Source organism: Cryptomeria japonica, chromosome 11, assembly GCF_030272615.1.
Source record: "Cryptomeria japonica chromosome 11, Sugi_1.0, whole genome shotgun sequence".
In the NCBI taxonomy this organism is placed as follows: domain Eukaryota; kingdom Viridiplantae; phylum Streptophyta; class Pinopsida; order Cupressales; family Cupressaceae; genus Cryptomeria; species Cryptomeria japonica.
Genome location: NC_081415.1, coordinates 379,260,895 through 379,280,528, shown reverse-complemented (window position 1 = coordinate 379,280,528; position 19,634 = coordinate 379,260,895).

The window sequence follows — 19,634 nt, the reverse complement described above, 5'->3', positions numbered from 1 at the left end:
TAGGTAGGACTAATAGTGGTAAAATTCATGCACTAGAGGGAAAATTTGAATTTTGAATTGTAGAACAAAGTTTACAAATTTGAATAATGAAAAATGCAAGGAAATAATGATTACACAATTTTAACTTTGATAGGGGAAGAGGATGACATAATTTCCAAAAATGAAAGGAAATTGGAATTTTAAAATTAGGGCCAAGGAATTAGAATTTTAAAAATCAGGGTAGACTATAATTAACCTCTTAATTTTAAAAAAAATTCTTGAAAGTTGAAATGTTGAATTTTTAAGGTATTTCTGATTCTAGAGGGATCAAAAATCGATAAAATCAGCTAATCTTTCGAATTTAAGCTAGTAAATACAGTCATAACAGTCTCCCGAAATTTTGGGAAAAAAGTTGAGGACTATGGCGGGAACGCACATGGTCCAACCAACTTTTTTCAAAATTTTCAAGGATGGATATTACGATGATTTTAAAGCTAACCCCCAAAAATTGGCAAATTTTACAATCTCTAGATGGGTGAAATGAAGGTGCAAATGTGAAAATAGGACCCTATTAGGGTTCTAAAGAAAAAGAGGAATTGAATTGCAATTTTGAAAAGGGTCAAACCTAATGGATAGGGACACCTTGGAAAATATTTATAAATCTGAATGTAATTGAAATTAATTTGAAATTCACACAAAATTCAATTAATTTTAAAAATTAGGGTTTGATGACCTAACCACTTAATTTTGAAATTTGAATTTTGGGAAAAGGGGGGAAATTGAAAATTTGAATTGTAGGATTGAAGACAAATCTGAGAACAATCATAAATCTGAAAATTAAGTTGAAATCCAATTTTTTGCACAAGTTCAAGATGATGTTTGAAAATTAGGGTTTTAACAAGTAACCTCTCAATTTTGTAAATTTTAATTGCAAATTGAACAAGACAATGAGGAAATTGAATTTGACAATAAATACAATTTTTCAGATCTAAGATAACCACAAGCAATTTTTACAAATTACAAGCTCAATTTTAATTTTAAAAACTAGGGTTTTTTTTAATTTAACCACTAAGTTTGCAGAAATTTAAAACTTGTAAATAAAAAATAAGCAATTTTTTTCAAAGGAAAACCTACAAGACGTCGGGTTCACCAAAATGTAATGGTGGGAAAATGGTGAATGATAAATCAAGAAGGAAAACTACCCTTTCCCTCAAAGAGAGATGAGAGTTTCACTATCGATTACCATTAAAGCACTTTTCACCATCACATTAGGAAGGGGGAAGGATAATTCACTAGATTCAATCTCTCCACACAAAGATGGTAGATTAAATTCTGAATGAATTGGGAATGCTAAGTTGATCCCCTCTTGCTTGTTTGATTTAGAAAGGAATTGGTTGAATTATGTATTGCAAAAGTGACAAACAAATGCTTATAACTTGAGATCAAAATATGGGATGAGGCTCTACACTTGGATCTAGCAGAAAAATGTCAAGACGAAGTCACCCTATGAATTTAAGGAAAAGTTCCTCGGACTGTGGCAGGAACATATACGGTCCTCTGAAAAATCAGCAAAACGAAAAGGGTTTTTCTACCTCTGCAAATGAAGCTTGAATCTGAAAGTACGGCTGTGTAGCTGCAACCTACACACAGAAAAGAGAGGAAAATGGGTTGGGATTGGGGGTTTGCCTTTAGGTCAAACCCTAGTTTTGGAATTAACCAAGTAATGAAAGAAAGTACTTGCAAGTAGATGTAAATGAAAGACTAAATTGTAATTTACCTCAAGGGAGGTTGTGAGAGAAATGTTGATAGAAATGCTTGTCTGGAATTGAATGTTGAAATTAATTTCCTCTTCAATGGTTGAATTTTTGACTTGAATGCAACACCTAGCCTTGAAGGGAGACTTGAGAATGCTCAATGCTGGAAAAGAAAGCTTGAATGCTTGATCGCTTATGCAACATGACCTTATCAAAATTCCACTCATCCAACTTATTGAACTTATCAAAATGAGAGAGTGAATGCCCCCTTAAATACATGTTTGGTGGATTTGAATTTTGTCACAGGCCGACATCAGGGGAGTTTCCCGCCCGAGGCACAACCCACAATGTGTTCTCTAGGAAGGGTCCTACCCCAAAATAGGGTAGGGACAGGGGTGCCATGCCCCTGTCCAAGGGGGCAGTGGTGCCACACCCTTTTCCTACCCCTTTCTCCAAGGCAGAATGTAGTCAGGGTGATGAAGAGGCCAAGGAAGAAGTTGTTTTCACAAGCCGAGCAATCTTCGGTCTCCGATCAGGCTAGAGGATTCGAGTTCGCATGTGTGAGGACCCTAATGCAGTCAAAAATTGCTATGGTCATAATTTTATGACACTGCACTTGGTTATCTTAGTTTCATTTTCATTTTGCTTAGTTGAGAAGCATTATTTTGGGTCTGGTCTGTTCCAAAATTGGAGACTGTGTAATGATATTTGTGTAGCATGACTTTTTGTGATGGAAGTGTAACATGTTGATTTACCCGATGACATGTGTTGTGGTGTGGTCGACTTCTCATTCCTTCCTACCATGGGAAAGCTTAGTGTAGATCTATTTAAAATTATGTTTGGTTGATTTGGAAGGTTATGTATTTAGGAGGATTAGTATAAGTAAAGGATGATCAGAATGAATAATTAATGTGAGGACAAGAGAGATTGAAAAGCTAAATTGCAATGATGGTTGATGTAAGAACTTGTGCGAAGTTGTGTAGTGTGTTGTTGGGGTCTAGAAGTTGTTCCAGCATTGTTGTTTTGTGATAGTTGTAACTTAGTGGTGGTTTTTCTTTTCTTTCTTTCTCTTCCGACAGTGAACCCTTCTAGGCAGTGAGCCCTTCTATAGTGAGCATTCTGGTAGTGAGCCACCTTTATAAAATTACATTAACCCATGTCACCCTAACAGGTGTTATATTTTGAGAACTAACATTCTTCGTGGTTTTCCCTTATAGTGTTTTCCACTTCATCTGGTGTTCATTGTGTATGATTTTTTTTTGTATGAGTATTCTTTGATGTTTACATCTACTCATGGTAAATAATTCATATGGTGGTTATTCTAAATCTATGAAAGAATTAAAAAGGTTTAATTGACAACCGATTCATCCCCCTCTTAGTTGTTTGGGAATTCAACAAGATGTGGGATTAATAAAGGAGGAAGAGGTATTTTAAATAAAGATATCTACCTCCAAGAGTAGAGGAGATCCTTAATAAAGATGGCATCTTAGAAATGAGAAGAGGACCAATAATATACACCTCCAATGCTTAGGAAAAAGTGGATTCTTAGTAGAGGATTGCACAAATTCACTAAGGAGATAATATCCATAAAACATATAATTTTAAGGAATAATAGGACCTAACCAAGGAGCACACATGTACTTTCATGGAGGATAATTTTATGTAAGAAACAATGTCGAGTTATGAACGATGCAACTCAACAAAGGAAAAGTGAATCCTTAGAAAGAAAGAATGATTGAAAGGCTATTCTTTCCCCCCAAGTATGGAGACAATAACAAAAATGCTATTATTTTTCTACCTAAGTATGGTTGCACCTAAAATTGTACCACCATGAATGACAATGAGCCCCTAGTAAGTAAGGCAACACATAGTGAGGAGCAACAAAATAGGGACTTAAATATTATGTAAAAGGAATATGATGAGAGTCCATCTTATTGTCATCAAGTATTTGAATGATACCAATTACACTAAGTTGTTGAATTTTATCCACTATTACATGTCATTCATTAGTGGAATGGCTATGGATTTGATGATACTTTCAAAAATAAGGATTGTGTTTATTTTTCTTATGATTCATTCTTTGATTTTTTAAAGGGGGAGTAATAAAGTTGGCTTTAAGAAGCTCATACAAAATACTCTTGTTGTGATGAGAAGTTGTAAAAAATATATATGTATTAGACAATGGGGGAGGGGATGTCGAGGAATTTGGAAACCTAATTCTCCTTTGGAAAAGTGTGATGTAGATTTCTCATAACCATCAGAACTTTGTTGTACATGTCCGAAATCATGTCCATTGTATCCATGTGTAGAATGAGATATATGTGTTGAAATGTCTAGAGGATAGGGTTCATTCTTAGTGTCAAAGTCTAAAGAGCCCCATCATCATCAAGACATGTGTTGAAAGGGGAGGTGGGAAATGTTTTTGAAGAATCTTGGATAAATGACACACAAGGCTCCTTGAAGGCTTGACTATTGTATTGAGGGATATTATACGCATTAAAGGAAGGTTGAAAGTCTAATGTACCCGAATTCTTTGGTAAAGAAGCAGAGTTGATAGGAGATTGTATTGTTAAAGGAATCATGGCATTAAAGGGGAAAATGTATCCCACTTCATCATGAATGAAATTTCAAGGATTAGGATTAGCCTTGATTATGTGAAGTTCATTGTTATATATGAATTTGATTTTGTAATGAATAGTAGAAGGGAATGATTTCATGAATCCACAGTATACCTAGAAGAGGGTTATAATTAATATTTCTGGGCATGACATGAATAGGAGTAGGTAATGTCACAAGTCCTACTTATATAGGTAATGTGACTATACCAAGTGACTTTATAGGAATATTATCAAATCCATAAACAAAAAGAGGATTAGGTTGAATAAAAGAATAATCCCAATTTATCTTTTCTAATAAGTCAACACCACAAATGTTAAGTACTGGACTGATGCAAGGAGTAATCATAAGGGGACCATCTCTATTTTTAACCTCTATAGAAGGCAATTTATCTTGCAAGAATGTAATATCATGTGGTCTAGAAGGACGAGGAACCACCTTTTGTAAGGATTCTTAAATCGACTTATGGTATGAAGGTGAAGTTTGAATCAAGTCTTAAATAGAAATATTGGCTAAGATATCATGCATTTTCTTAACAAAATCATGTGTTTCTTTAGATGAGGGGGGAAGGGAAGGGAAGTGAGAAGAACATTAGGATCTTTATTTTGACACAAGCATTAAAAGTGTGATGTATTTAAAAACCATATTTTTATTCTAGTTATCTTACTATATCACCTCTTTCACATATGCATTTTGCAACTTTTAGGATATTGGGAGGTTTCTTGGGCTTAGGCTTCTCATAACTAGAAACATGAAAGGTATTGGCTTGATTAGGTTTTTTTTTCTCCAAGAATACACAATTTATAAGGAGATCATCAAGGAAACTTCTAATGATTTCATCCTCTTGCTCCAAGGTATCTTTATGGGTAAGACAATCTTTAGGAGAAGGACAAACATAACTCATTAATTCTTTATCTCTAGTGGTAAACTTATTGAAATGAAAAGAGAGGATGGTATCACCTACAATATCATCTTATTGCACCAAACTATGCTCATGGGGGAGGAACATTTTAGGAGAAAGATGAACATCATTCAAAAAAGCTTCATCCTTGGGAGGGAGATCTTTGAAAGAAGTGTTCATAATCTCTTCTTGCACCAATGTGCCCTCATTGGTAGGACCAAATATGAGAGAGGTTAAATTGTAGCTATGGATGAAATGAGTAGATAAATTACCATCATATGTATAAAAGGGAACACCATGAATATTTTGAATAAAAATTGAATTTGAACTAGCAAAAGAAGAAAACAACTCCATATGCAATTATGATCAAACAAGATACTCATAAGCCATAAAACATGCAACCAAAGTGTTATCTCCAATTTGAGCTTGGTGAAAATTATGGATAACCCTACATCATTTTTTTATTTAAAGGTATAAGAAATAATTATCAAGGTACAAGTCATTTATTCTCTAGTATATCTCATCTCTAAGTCATTTTCAATCAAAGGTCGAAGTCCTAGATTGTCATTTTTAATATTTTAAGTCTTATTGTTTAATTTTTTTCTATGTAAAGTTAGTTCGAAGACCCGAAATTACAAGTGTTTTTCCCCTTTGCATGCAATTCAGGCCTTAAGAACCAAATTACACATGTAATTTAGGCCTTGAAACCCAAATTACATATATAATTTGGACCATGAGACTTGATTTACATGTGAGTGCCATTTGCATGTGAAATCGAGTTTTTAAACTCCAATTACATGTTTTGTCAAATACTATGCATACTTGCAATCAAGTTTTTGAGACTCAATTACAAGTCACACTTGCAACCATAATATGTTAATTGGGTCTCAAGACCCAAACAACATATCCTCACACCAAGCAGATGTAAGGTGGGTCTTAAGACTTGACCTACATATATCCCTTTGCTCAATACTTGCAGTTGGAGATTTAGAACCCAATTTCATGATAACATGTGTTGGGACCTCCAAAATTTGGCTAAATTTTGAGGGCCCATGTAAAATTTTTCTTAAGGACACTTAGAAATACCCTTAAAATTCCATCTCAAGTAGCCCACTTTGAGGGTCAGTATCTTCACACCCATTGATTGTCATGAAAAAACATTGTGGCATCTTGTTACCCTCTTACTAGAGATGGAATATGACCATTTTCAGCCTACTTAGATCATAATTGATGATTTTTTTAACTTCTTGTTTTAGGGTCCTGAGATGGGTTTGTTGATTGTGATTGTAAAACTTTTCTGAGTAGCCATCTTTGAGGAGTTGCATTTGTTAACAACTGAGTGTCATGTCAAACCAATATTTTTTTGGTGATTGTCTACAACTTAATGAATCCCTATGTAATTTCTTAAATCCCTATGAATCCATTTGACCTATTTTCAAGGTCAAATCCATTTGCAAATTATTCTGATTTGTAGGCTGAACTATGTAAAATCTACCAAAGTAGCCCAACATTTGAGTTTTTACTTCATGACCTATTGACCTGTATACAAAGGTGAATGTTCCTATTGATTCTCTATATGTTTATCTACCACTTTTCCAGTTTGTAGCCCCCTCAACACCTCATTTGATATTTTTTCAGTGTTTGAATATCAGTGTTTCCAAAATTTTCAGAGGGAAAGTTTGAATGTGAATATTTTTTACATGTGATCAAATAAATCAAAACCATCTTGTGCACATTCTCATTGTATCTAGATGTATCAACTTTCCAAGTGGAAGCCCTTGAAACGGAGTTTTCATATTTTTTCAAATCGGTGATTAAACAAGCTTCAAGAGGTTTTAGAAGGGTGAGTTTCAGAAAGTGACTAAGTAGATTAAAATTTTCATCTTAGGAATTGTCATGAATAATTATTTGGCATTATGGATTCCTTGTATAACATTTTACAAGTATACAAGTTTTCAAGATCTAGGAAGATGATCTAGTCAATTTCTTAAGGCAATTCTGAAGGCTACTCAAGTTGTTTTGATCAAAATTTAGAGATTTTGAACGTCAAATCAAATGATCATCTACCAAAATTTTCAAATTCAGAATGTGTCAAATTGAGGTTTTAGAGCATCTTTAGGGGTCAGTTGTTCAGAATTGATTTTTTTTTAGCTAGGCCCACCAGGGACCCGACTAAAGTTGTGACCCAATGAGACAGATTGATGCTTATTTGAAGAGATATTCAATATTTAAATCATTTTTGGTTTAAATCATAATGTGGTTGGCCTTGAGTGATCAAAGAGGAAAACAAGAGCATTTAAATGATTTGAATACAGGGAATTGTTTCCCAAAGTGCTTTAAACCAAAGGTGCAAGAAGGCAATTTAAATTAAATATATTTTAAATCATTTTAGTAATGATTTAAATATGTTGCCAAGGTGGGAGATTATTTTTTATTAATTTGGCAGAGCAAAATATTTATAAATTATCTAGAGATAGAGTTTAGCACATGGCTATGAATGTATTTTGGAAGTCTCACGAGGAGGGAAAAAAAGGTGGGGGTTTATTTAATTAAATCTGATGCAGCCATAACCGATAAACCCTCAAAAGAGAATTGACTAGCTTATGTAGAAAGAGTAAGACAATGAAAGCAACAAGAAAACATAGCAAGATTACAACAACAAATCATATTATTGTCTTAGAATCTCCAACAACCAACCGATTATCATCAACAATCATCATAGAACATCTTGTATACACATAAAAATGGCTATGAGCAATTAAATAAATATTTTATATTTATTTAATGATTTTTTCTTCTATTAAATAGTTAATTTGAAAAGATTAATTTATTTAATTCATTTTCATGTCTTTCTATTAATTAATATTTTATTAATTAATTCATCTATCATATTCTTCTAATTAATTAAATATCTAATATTTAATTATTCCTCTAACCAAGTTAATTAAATATCTAATATTTAATAGTTATTCTCCTATCCTATAGTCTCAAATATTAAATAATTTTTAAATTATTTAATCTTTCTTTTTCCAACTCACCCTCCATCTCCACTTCATCTTCCCTTTGCCAACTCATCAAACATGTGGCTAAGAAAATTAATATTTCTTAAATATTAATTCGTCATTTATCTCCAACCACCAAAATTAATGAATATTGTGTACGTACACATATTTCATAACCATCTTCTATATTCTCTCCAACACCCCCTACATCTTAGGAAGAACTTGAGTCCACTTGTCCTATCATGCCTAAATTTCCTCCAACCATCCCTAGATTCTTTCAGTCAGCAACCCAGTCAAGGTGAGATGAGTGACACTTGTCTTCTCCTTCTCCCTTTCTCTCAACCTTCACTTTTGTTCACAGCCATCCAAATCTGCAGATCTGATTAGGACCATTGATCTAAGCCACATCATCTAATCCTCTCAAGGTCTATAAAATCAAGAGCTTTAGTTGAGAGAGAGTTAGATTTCAAGAGACTTCAAGAGACTTCAAGTGCATTTTGCAAGCTAATCATATGCATCCGTGAGTTTAATTTTGAAGCAAATAGCAAATATCATTTAGCATAATCATTTTAGCAAAATCATGTAGTATTGCATATCATAGTATCAGTTAACTACAAGTTATCAGTCCATTCTTCATATGCTATCTTGGAAGCCATCAGTGCATTGTCTGAGAGCACACCATCTACAACCAGGAACAGTGGAGTTAGGACACAATGAGACATAAGCCATGAAGGTAATATTAGTATTTTACTTTATGTATACTTCATCTAGTTTCATTGGTTGAGTTTGGATTTCCTGTAGTATTTCCATTTGTATTTTGTGAAACTAACTTATTGCAGGTAACATTCTGAGGATGAAATTCAAGTCAACAACACATCTCATAGTCAACCGGTTACATGCAGGCTACAAGCCAGATACAATCCATCCGGGACTCTTAGAATCAACCAGATCACTAATCACAAATCTCAATCCTTGTTCTGATTTCTACATTCTCTGTCCTACAAATAATTGCATAATACCCTATATATACCCTCCAGAACATATCTAGGTCAACCACAAAAGATTACATTCACCAATGCAAGAAAATGAAACATGTAACTAGGTCGACTATAAGAATGAAATAATTTTTTTTGGAAAATAACAACCAAGAAGTGCAAATTAGAAGGAAGGTTAGCCACACGCCAAAGAACATCAGAAAAGACCCCAAATTGATCCACATGCCAAGAAACCACTCAGAAAATGAAGGAAGACCAACCGATAAGCACAAAAATTGTCCCAGAACCCAGAAATAGTCAACCAAGAGAGATAACTAGCTAGAAAAGAATCCAAATGGATTGAAAAATATGGAATTAAGCACATGAACCAGCCTGGAAACTAAAAATAGGATCTGCAATGAAAAGAAAGAAACTATTGGCACTTACTAGTAGTAAGAGAAAACTACACACTGAACTGAACAAGAACTAAACTGAAAGGAAATATTTTTGGTTAATGCAAGATTGCTCATAGACTGGGGATGATCCTGCATCAGACTGTTGGCATTATGTGAACCGACATGAAGACATAATGATATTGTATGTTGTCATTGATGTCAATATGAAACATAGTGTGAACTGGCAAATGTGATAAGTGAAGAGAGAGAGGAACCGACATTTGTATGAATCGGTTTATATGCCAAAGTGAAGTGGCATATTTGTTCAAGGTGAACCGGAACGTAGTTATGGGAACCGGCACATGGAAGCATTGTATGACTACCGGTTGGTAGGTAGCTTCCACTTCAGGGTTTTCAGTTGGAGTACCTCAAGTCTGTGTGACTCAATCGGTGACCTTTGTGTGATGAGTTAGTAGTTTGATGGAGGACAGATCGTGTTGCCATGGAAGCTCTGTGTGCGTGAAGAATCTTGCATGAAGATGACTATTCCTATCTACCTCGGGAATGTGTGAAGTCTGTCAAACGATGATAACGCATGATGGGTTATCAGCTGCCATGAAATCAGTGGATAATGGACGATGGAGAATGTCTTGAGATCGATTCAAGATTGTTGCATTTAATGCAGTATGATTCAATGGTCAGGATCGAACCGTTTGAATCGCTTAACCTAACAGGTTTAGGGTTTAGGTTTTTTTCTACTGACCTGTATGTTTCCTATAAGGTCAATGTTGTGTTTCTTTCTGAGGTTGTTGGCAAAAGTTATGAGTGTGTAAGGGAAGTGATACGTGATTCTTGCTAGACCAAAAGAGAGAAGAGATATCTACAAAGTGAATGTGCAGAAGGTGAAGAGGAGCCAAAATGGATCTACATTAGCATAGAGTGTTGTTAACAGATCATTGTAATTCCTGTTGATCTCTAACCACTTCAACAGTTGTAAAATCCCCTAATAGGGTAGCCTTAACTGGCTTGATTCAAAATCCCTTAAATCGGGTGGTCTTAACCGGCTTGATTCAAATCCCTTAACCGGGTAACTCGAGGCTAATGAGTTTTGAGAAGCTAGAGAGATTAGGAGATCGTTTCAGCTATTGAGTTCTTGAAATCCTCTAACAAGGTGACCCTACTGGGTTTTAACCCTTAACCGGGTATCCCTTAACCGGATGATCCCTAATAGGATCGGTTCCTACAAGAACCTATTGTAATATCCTTAACCGGACAAGGCTCCTAATAGAGCGGACTTCTAAAGAGTTCAAAAAGAAGCTTGTGGGTATTCATCCCCACTGTGGTTTTTCCCAGTTGGGTTTCCACATGAAAAATATGTGTGTCATGTGAAATGTTTTTGTCTTGTGATGCTTTGTTTACCTATTAAACATATGAAGGTTCTATGTTTTATGTCTGTCTATAAAACATATTGAACTCACTGTTGTGAAGATCTGATGGTTAAGTTTACCTATTTATGTATGAGAATATAATGATAATTTAGTATTGAGCTAAGAGGGTAGCTTATTGAGTGACCAGTTCATGACTGATTGAGTTGTACTAGATGTTATCAGTTGCACTCTGTTTTACTGGTATGCCTGTTTGTCAGTCATTTGGGGTATTTGCTGTCAAACTGGTTTTGGAATATATTTGTGTTTGTACTGATTCACACCCCCTCTCAGTACCAATTTGGTACTCGTGGTTCATCATTTAGTTATCAATTGGTATCAGAGCACTCCAGGTCCTCTGTGTTGTAAGCTTAACCGCTTGAGGAAAAGATCCTAGTCAAATGATGAAGAGGGAAGGTCCAAAGTTTAACAGGGAAAATTTTGGTATATGGAAAGACAAGATGAAGATATTCATCAAAAGCATGGGTGTTCAACACTGGAGTTATGTTGAAAATGTATATGTTGTTCCTACCGGTACTCTCATCGATGACCAAAGGAGAGAGCTACAAGAAAATGGGCAAGTCATGGAAGCCCTCATCAGTAGTCTATCTAACATTGAGTTTATTGATGTTCAAGACAAGGCAAATCCCAAAGAGGTATGGGATGCTCTTGAAAATATCTATGGTGGTGATGAGCATGTAAAACAAGCTAAGGAAGAGAGCCTGAGAGGGAAGTTTGAAGACATGCGGATGGTTGAAGGAGAGACCATTCAGCAATATGGAATAAGAATCAAAATAGATGTTGGAGAAATAAAGAGTGCAAGTGGCAAAATAGAAGATTCCACTATGGTAAGCAAAGTCTTGAGATCCCTGTTGCTGGTCTATGCAGTAAGAGTTGCTTCTATTCAAGAGCTAAGATCAATAGACAAGTCTAACGTGTCCTTGGACTCCATCATAGCCAAGTTGACAGCCTATGAGCTGAATAGTTTTGATGGCAGTGTTCAAAAGATAGAATCAACTTTTAGAGCCTTTGCTATACCTTCCAGAGAAGGAAAAGAGGCTAGCACTAGTGGGGAACCTAATCAGAGCAGAGAAATGAATGATGAAGAGTTTCTGATGGAATTTGAAGCACTTCTTGCCAGGAAATTCTCAAAAGGAACTGGTAAATACAAAGGTAAGCTACCTTTGAAATGTTTCTCTTGTAATCGGATAGGACATATTTCTATGAATTGTCCTAATAGCGACAACAAGGATAAACCAGAAAGGTTCAAGAAATTCAAAGGAGGAAACTGGAGAAACTGTTTTGTGGTAGTTGATGAAGGTGTCACTGATGAGGACTCAAAATATGAAGAGAATGAAGACATTGTGTTTGTTGTTGTAAAGGAAGATGTGGCAGACAAGAAGTCTCTTGTCTCCCGATTTGATGATTCCAATGAGTGGATCATTGATAGTGGCTTTTCTCACCATATGACTGGTGACCGGAGCAAGTTTCTATCCTTAGAGGAGTATGATGGTGGTGTGGTTCGCTTTGGCAATGATGCACCATGCATGGTCAAAGGCAGAGGGTCCATCTCTTTGAATGGAAGGAGTAGTGCTGACAATGTGTACTAGGTTGATGGTCTCAGACACAACCTTCTAAGTGTTGCCTAGCTAAATGACAGTGGCCTCACTCTACAATTCAAGAATGGAGTTTGCAGAATCAAAGGAAAAGATGGTAAATTGGTGGCCACTAGCATGCAGACTAAAGGTAACCTATTTCATCTGAATGCAAATATAAGTAAATATCTTATGGCTAAACTTGATGATAGATGGATATGGCATAGGAGATTCTGCCATGTGAACTTTGACAACATTGTGAAGGCTAGTAAGATCAAGGCAGTTAGAGGGTTGCCGGTGATGAGCAAACTGGATAATACCTTGTGTAGAGAATGTCAATTGGGGAAAATGTCTTCCTCGACCTTTAAAGGTAAATCTTTCACTGCTGACAACTTGCTTGATCTTGTGCATACTTATTTATGTGGTCCTATGAAAACTAGAAGTGTGCAGGGTGATAGGTACTTCATGATTCTCACTGATGACTGCTCAAGAATGATGTGGGTCACATTCTTGAAAGACAAGTCTGAATCTTTTGGGAAATTCAAATCTTTCAGAGCATTAGTGGAGAAGGAAAGTGGTAAAAGGATCAAATGTCTCAGAACTGATCAAGGAGGGGAATTCACTTCCAGTGAATTCAACAAGTATTGTGAAGAATTTGGCATCAAGAGACAGCTGTCTGCCCCCCGGACTCCACAGCAGAATGGCCTAGCAGAAAGGAATAACTAGACTATGGTTGAAGCAGCTAGAACCATGTTGATCCAAGGAAAGGTAGCTCACACCTTTTGGAGAGAAGTGGTGAGCACTGCAGTCTACACTATGAACCGAGTACTCATCAAAAAGGGTAAGGACAAAACTCCTTATGAGTATTGGACTGGTAAGACACCTGTGGTTAACTACTTTAAGGTATTTGGGAGCAAATGTTACATCAAGAGGAGTGAACATCAGGGCAAATTTGAAGCTAAATGTGATGAAGGAATATTTCTAGGATATTCCACCAAGAGTAAAGCTTTCAAGTGTTACAACAATAGGACTTAGAGAATTATGGAAATCATCAATGTAAGAGTTGATGAATCCTCTAAGAAGACTGAGGAAACTGGTAGTGAGCAAGCTGTAAATGAACCGGTTGCAACCTTTTGGGAATCGGTTGTTAGCCAACCAAGTACCAGTAATAGTGTCCCTGAACCGGTGAATGTTGATACTGATGAAGATGAGGATGAAGAAGAAAAGCAAGAAGAACCAGTTAAGACCATTCCTCGGTATGTCAAGTTGAATCATGATCCCAAGCAGATCATAGGTGATAAGGATGCAGGAATCCTTACTAGAAGAAAGATCAGAGAAAACTCATGTATGATCTCTGAATTTGAGCCTAAGTCATTCAAAGAGGCTCATAAAGATGAAGAATGGATCAAAGCAATGGAAGAAGAACTTGACCAGATAGAGAAAAATGGTACATGGTCCTTGGTACCCAGGCCAGAGCATAAAAATGTCATTGGCACCAAATAGGTGTTCAAAAATAAGCTAAATGAGGATGGCACAGTGATTAGGAATAAAGCCAGATTGGTATGCAAAGGATATGCTCAAGAAGAAGGAGAAGACTATGGGGAAACCTTTGCTCCTATAGCTAGATTGGAAGGAGTTTGTATGCTTCTTGCATATGCAGCTTTTAAGAGGTTCAAGGTATATCAAATGGATGTAAAATCTGCATTCCTAAATGGTGTACTTGAAGAGGAGGTGTATATTGAGCAACCATATGGGTTTGCCCTATCTGAAGACAGTGACATGGTATGTAGGCTACATAAAGCATTATATGGTCTAAAGAAGGTACATAGGGCATGGTATGAGCGCCTACATTCCCATCTTGTGAAGATTGGATTTGAGAGAACAAGTGAAGATAGCAATATCTACTTGAAGTCTGAAGGAGATCAGATCCTAATCTATGAAGTTTTTGTTGATGACATCATCTTTGGTGGAGATGACAAGATGAGTCATGAGTTTACTGATGAGATGTAGAAAGAGTTTGAGATGTCACTCATAGGGGAGATTAAGTTCTTCATTGGACTATAGATCCAGCAGATGGAAGATGGAATCTTCATCACTCAGTCCAAATATGTCAAAGAGGTGTTGAAGACTTTTGGCATAGAAGATAGCAAATCAGTTGGTACACCGATGGTGACCGGTTGCAAATTGACAAAAGAAGATGATTCCACACTGGTTGATGAGAAGGAATACCGATCAATGATTGGTAAGTTGCATTATGTAGTGCATAGCAGACTGGATATTGCACATGCAGTTGGCATTATTGCAAGATTCCAAAAGAGTCCAAGAGAATCTCACTTGATTGCAATCAAGCGGATTCTTAGGTATCTAAAGGGAATAGTTGACTATGGATTGTGGTACCCATACAACAATAATTTCAATCTAAAAGTGTTCACAGATGCTGATTGGGCAGGCAATATGGATGACCGAAAAAGCACAACTGGTGGTGCATTCTTTCTCGGTGGTAGACTGGTCTCATGGATGAGTAAAAAGCAAAGTTGTATCTCTCAGTCTACAGCAGAAGCGGAGTATGTTGCAGCTTTCATGAACTGCACTCAGACAATCTGGATGAAGCATGTACTGGAAGGCTTCAAGATCCCTGTATCTGAACCGGTAAGTATATTCTGTGATAACACAAGTGCTATCAATATATCAAAGAATCCGGTTTTACATTCTAGAACCAAGCATTTTGAGCTTAAGTATCATTTCTTGAGGGAAAAGGTTCAGAATAAAGATGTTGCACTGGAGCATGTGTCCAGTAAGGAGAAATTAGTAGACATATTCACCAAGCCTCTCCCAAAGACAACATTTGTGCATTTGAGAGGTGAATTAGGGGTATTGCCCCTTCAGCAGGTGAACTAAAAGTGATTGTTGCACATCAGCCAGGTACTGGAAAGACAAATTTTTGGTTGATTGGTGTGTTGAAGGATGCTACTCCTCAAGGGGAGCAGCATGATGAAACATAGATGATTGTACCTCCACTTTGACATTGTTGTCAAAGGGGGAGAAGGAATGAAGCGAAAAGATATCTATAGCAAATGGGGAGAAGATGTGAAGCAGAGAAGATATCTTTTGTATATTGCCATCAATGCCAAAGGGGGAGATTGTTGGCATTATGTGAACCGGCATGGAGACATAATGATATTGTATGTTGTCATTGATGTCAATATGAAACATAGTGTGAACCGACACATGTGATAAGTGAAGAGAGAGAGGAACCGACATTTGTATGAACTGGTTTATATGTCAAAGTGAAGCAGCATATTTGTTCAAGGTGAACCGGCATGTAGTTATGGGAACCGGCACATGGAAGCATTGTATGACTACCGGTTGGTAGGTAGCTTCCACTTCGGGGTTTTCGGTTGCAGTACCTCAAGTCTGTGTGACTCAATCGGTGACCTTTGTGTGATGAGTTAGCATTTTGATGGAGGACATATGATGTTGCCACGAAAGCTCTGTGTGCGTGAAGAATCTTGCATGAAGATGACTATTCCTATCTACCTTGGGATGTGCGAAGTCTATCAAACGATGATAACGCGTGATGGGTTATAAGCTACCATGAAATTGGTGGATAATGGACGATGGAGAATGTCTTGAGATCGATTCAAGATTGTTGCATTTAATGTTGTATGATTCAACGGTCAAGATTGAACCATTTGAATTGCTTAACCTAGCAGGTTTAGGGTTTAGGGTTTTTGCTACCAAACTATATGTTTCCTATAAGGTCGATGTTGTGTTTCTTTCTGAGGTTGTTGGCAAAAGTTGTGAGTGTGTATCCAAGGGAAGTGATATGTGATTCTTGCCAGACCAAAAGAGAGAAGAGATATCTGCAAAGTGAATGTGCAGAAGGTGAAGAGGAGCCAAAATGGATCTACATTAGCATTAAGTGTTGTTAATAGATCATTTTAATTCCTATTGATCTCTAACCACTTCAACAGTTTTAAAATCCCCTAACAGGGTAGCCTTAACTAGCTTGATTCAAAATCCCTTAAATCGGGTGGTCTTAACCGACTTGATTCAAATCCCTTAACCGGGTAACTCGAGGCTAATGAGTTCTAAGAAGCTAGAGAGCTTAGGAGACCCTTTCAACTATTGAGTTCTTGAAATCCTCTAACAAGGTGACCCTACCGAGTTTTAACCCTTAACTAGGTGATCCCTAATAGGATCAGTTCCTACAAGAACCTATTGTAATGTCCTTAACCAGACAAGGCTCCTAATAGAGTGGACTTCTAAAGAGTTCAAAAAGAAGCTTGTGGGTATTCATCCCCACCGTGGTTTTTCCCAGTTGGGTTTCCACATGAAAAATATGTGTGTCATGTGAAATGTTTTTGTCTTGTGATGCTTTGTTTTACCTATTAAGCATATGAAGGTTCTATGTTTTATGTCTGTCTATAAAACATATTGAGCTCACTGTTGTGAAGATCTGATGGTTAAGTTTACCTATTTATGTATGATAATATAATGATACTTTAGTATTGAGCTAAGAGGGTAGCTTATTGAGTGACCGGTTCATGATTGATTGAGTTGTACTGGATGTTACCGGTTCCACTCTGTTTTACCGGTATCTCTATTTGTCAGTCATTTGGGGTATTTGCTGTCAAACTAGTTTTGGACTGTATTTGTGTTTGTACAGATTCAACCCCCCCTCTCAGTACTAGTTTGGTACTCATGGTTCATCATTTAGTTATCACAGACACCCAGGGTAGAAAGAGATGTTCCATGAGAGGCAACTCATGAACATCGAAAAGGATTCGGGATAAAGACCCCATGCTCATTTCTGATCTAGACATCTTCCTTATTAATAAAACTCTTCTTTAGCTCCTCTGGGACCTCAACCAGATTCTCTAACCTCTAACTCCCTTTGTTTCTCTTCCTTTGCTTCAGGATTGCACATTGTCTTTGCTTATTGCTCTTTCTTCTGCAACTCTAATTTTTTTCTGCCACAAGACTTCATCTGGTTTGTCACCATAAGCTCTCTACCATCAGGCTTATCTATCAGATCCTTCTATAGACTCATGCCATCTTCCGATATAACCTCTGCAACTGGTTTCTCAGTACTATAACCTTTCTCGAGACTTTGATTCTTCACCTCCTTCTCTTTCTCCTTCAAGGAAGTCAATGTGAACTTATGCCCATCTTTCTCAATAGTGATCAGGTTTCTTCTACAATCATAGATAGCTCCTCTATCAAACTGCACAGGTCTTCCCAACAAGACATGACAAGCACTCATAGATACAACATCACATAAGACCTCATCCCTAAAAGGCCCAATATTAAAATTCACCAAACATTGTTCCTTTACTTCTAACTTTTGATCATCTTGTAACCAACTTACCTTGTAAGGACAAGGATGCTCAGGCCGCTTCAACCCAAGCTTCACTACCATCTCTTCAAATACCAAATTATCAGTACTTCCACTATCCAAATAACCTTGCAACACTTACCACCTGATTCACACACAATCTGAAAAAGACTCTTTCTTTGAGTAGATCTGGTATCTTCATTGCTCTACTCCATCATGACTCTTTTGAACATAAGGGATTCTCCTTGCTCTAGTGTACAGTCAATTCCGATAACTTCACCATCCAGTTCCTCATTGCCACAAAACTTCTTGCCATTCCTTGCTTACATTCATAAAATCTATGCCCGATTTCTCCACACTTGAAACATTTTTCGAGAAATTCTCTGTTGGTACTGCCACTTCTTTTCCTCTGTGTTTTCTGTTCCAGTTCTTTACTCCACTTAGGTTTTTATTCTTATTCAAAATTCTTCTTCTTTGTACTCATCTGCCCCTTAAATATCTCCTTCCCTCTAGGGTTATTTGGTTGTCTTCTTCTCACTTTCTCCTCAGCCTTCAAAGCATACTGGTAAGCTTCTTCAACTATGGAAACCCTCAACATACTCATCTCATCCTGGATGTTAAATGCAAGTCCATTTATGTACCTCTCCACCTTTTCTCTATCCATCTCTCTATGTTTAAATCTAATTATCACCTTGTAGAATTCCTCAATGTACTCTTTTAGAATCATGTTTCTCTATTTCAAGTTCTACAACTTCTTGAACAATTCCAACTCATAGTCTCCCGGTATGAAGTTGGCCTTCAATCTTGCAACCATCTGTCTCCACCAAGTGGGGAGGGGGGGATAGGGGGGGAATTCCTTCCCCCTCTACCGGTGGAGCACTCCTTTTCCCTCAGATTCCTATAACCTCTCTCGGGCATTGATGCACTCATCCTCCATTCCCTGATTCATAGATTGATTCATCTTGATCCCGATATTCCACCCAAGATCCCCTCATTATCCCACCTATGACATGAAGTAAGGTTATGACTAAAGGCCCTGGATGAAGGGTAACTCAAGGTTGAGCCCTAAATCAACTGAAGTGGAGTTGGCCGAGTTCAGTTCCTTTTCCTCTTCTTCCCAGCCAAAAAAATTGGAATGAACTAGTTTGTTTCAATCCGAATCTCTCGATGGGTGATCTTTATTTCACCATTCTCCACTATCTTTCTGCAATTCTTTCCACCATAAGGCAGCATGCCCTTTTAACTTAGTTTGTGCCAACCAGACTCTCTGCAGGTCCTTGAAATCCTCAAACTCAAAGTAATCATCCAACTCTCCAATCTAATCAATCAGATCCTCCAAGTTTAGCATTCCAGAAAAGTTTGAAACTTACTCACTTGTGCCACTGCTCTCGAGAATCTTTCCTCTCTTCCGTCTTCTAGTCCTTCAGCCTCTTCCGCTTCAATCTCTTCAACAACTTCTTCATACTCATCCCTAGATTCAGGGTTCCTCCACAAACCAACCAATGCATTTCTTATTGTGTTCCTCACCTCATTCTTGAAGTCCTCCATCATCTGCTCTACCCTCTGGGGGTTCATCCTTCTAGGAAGCATCTCCTCTTCTGCTTCGGTGAACTGCCTCAACTCGACAATCTAACTACCAGTTTAAATTGCCTCTCA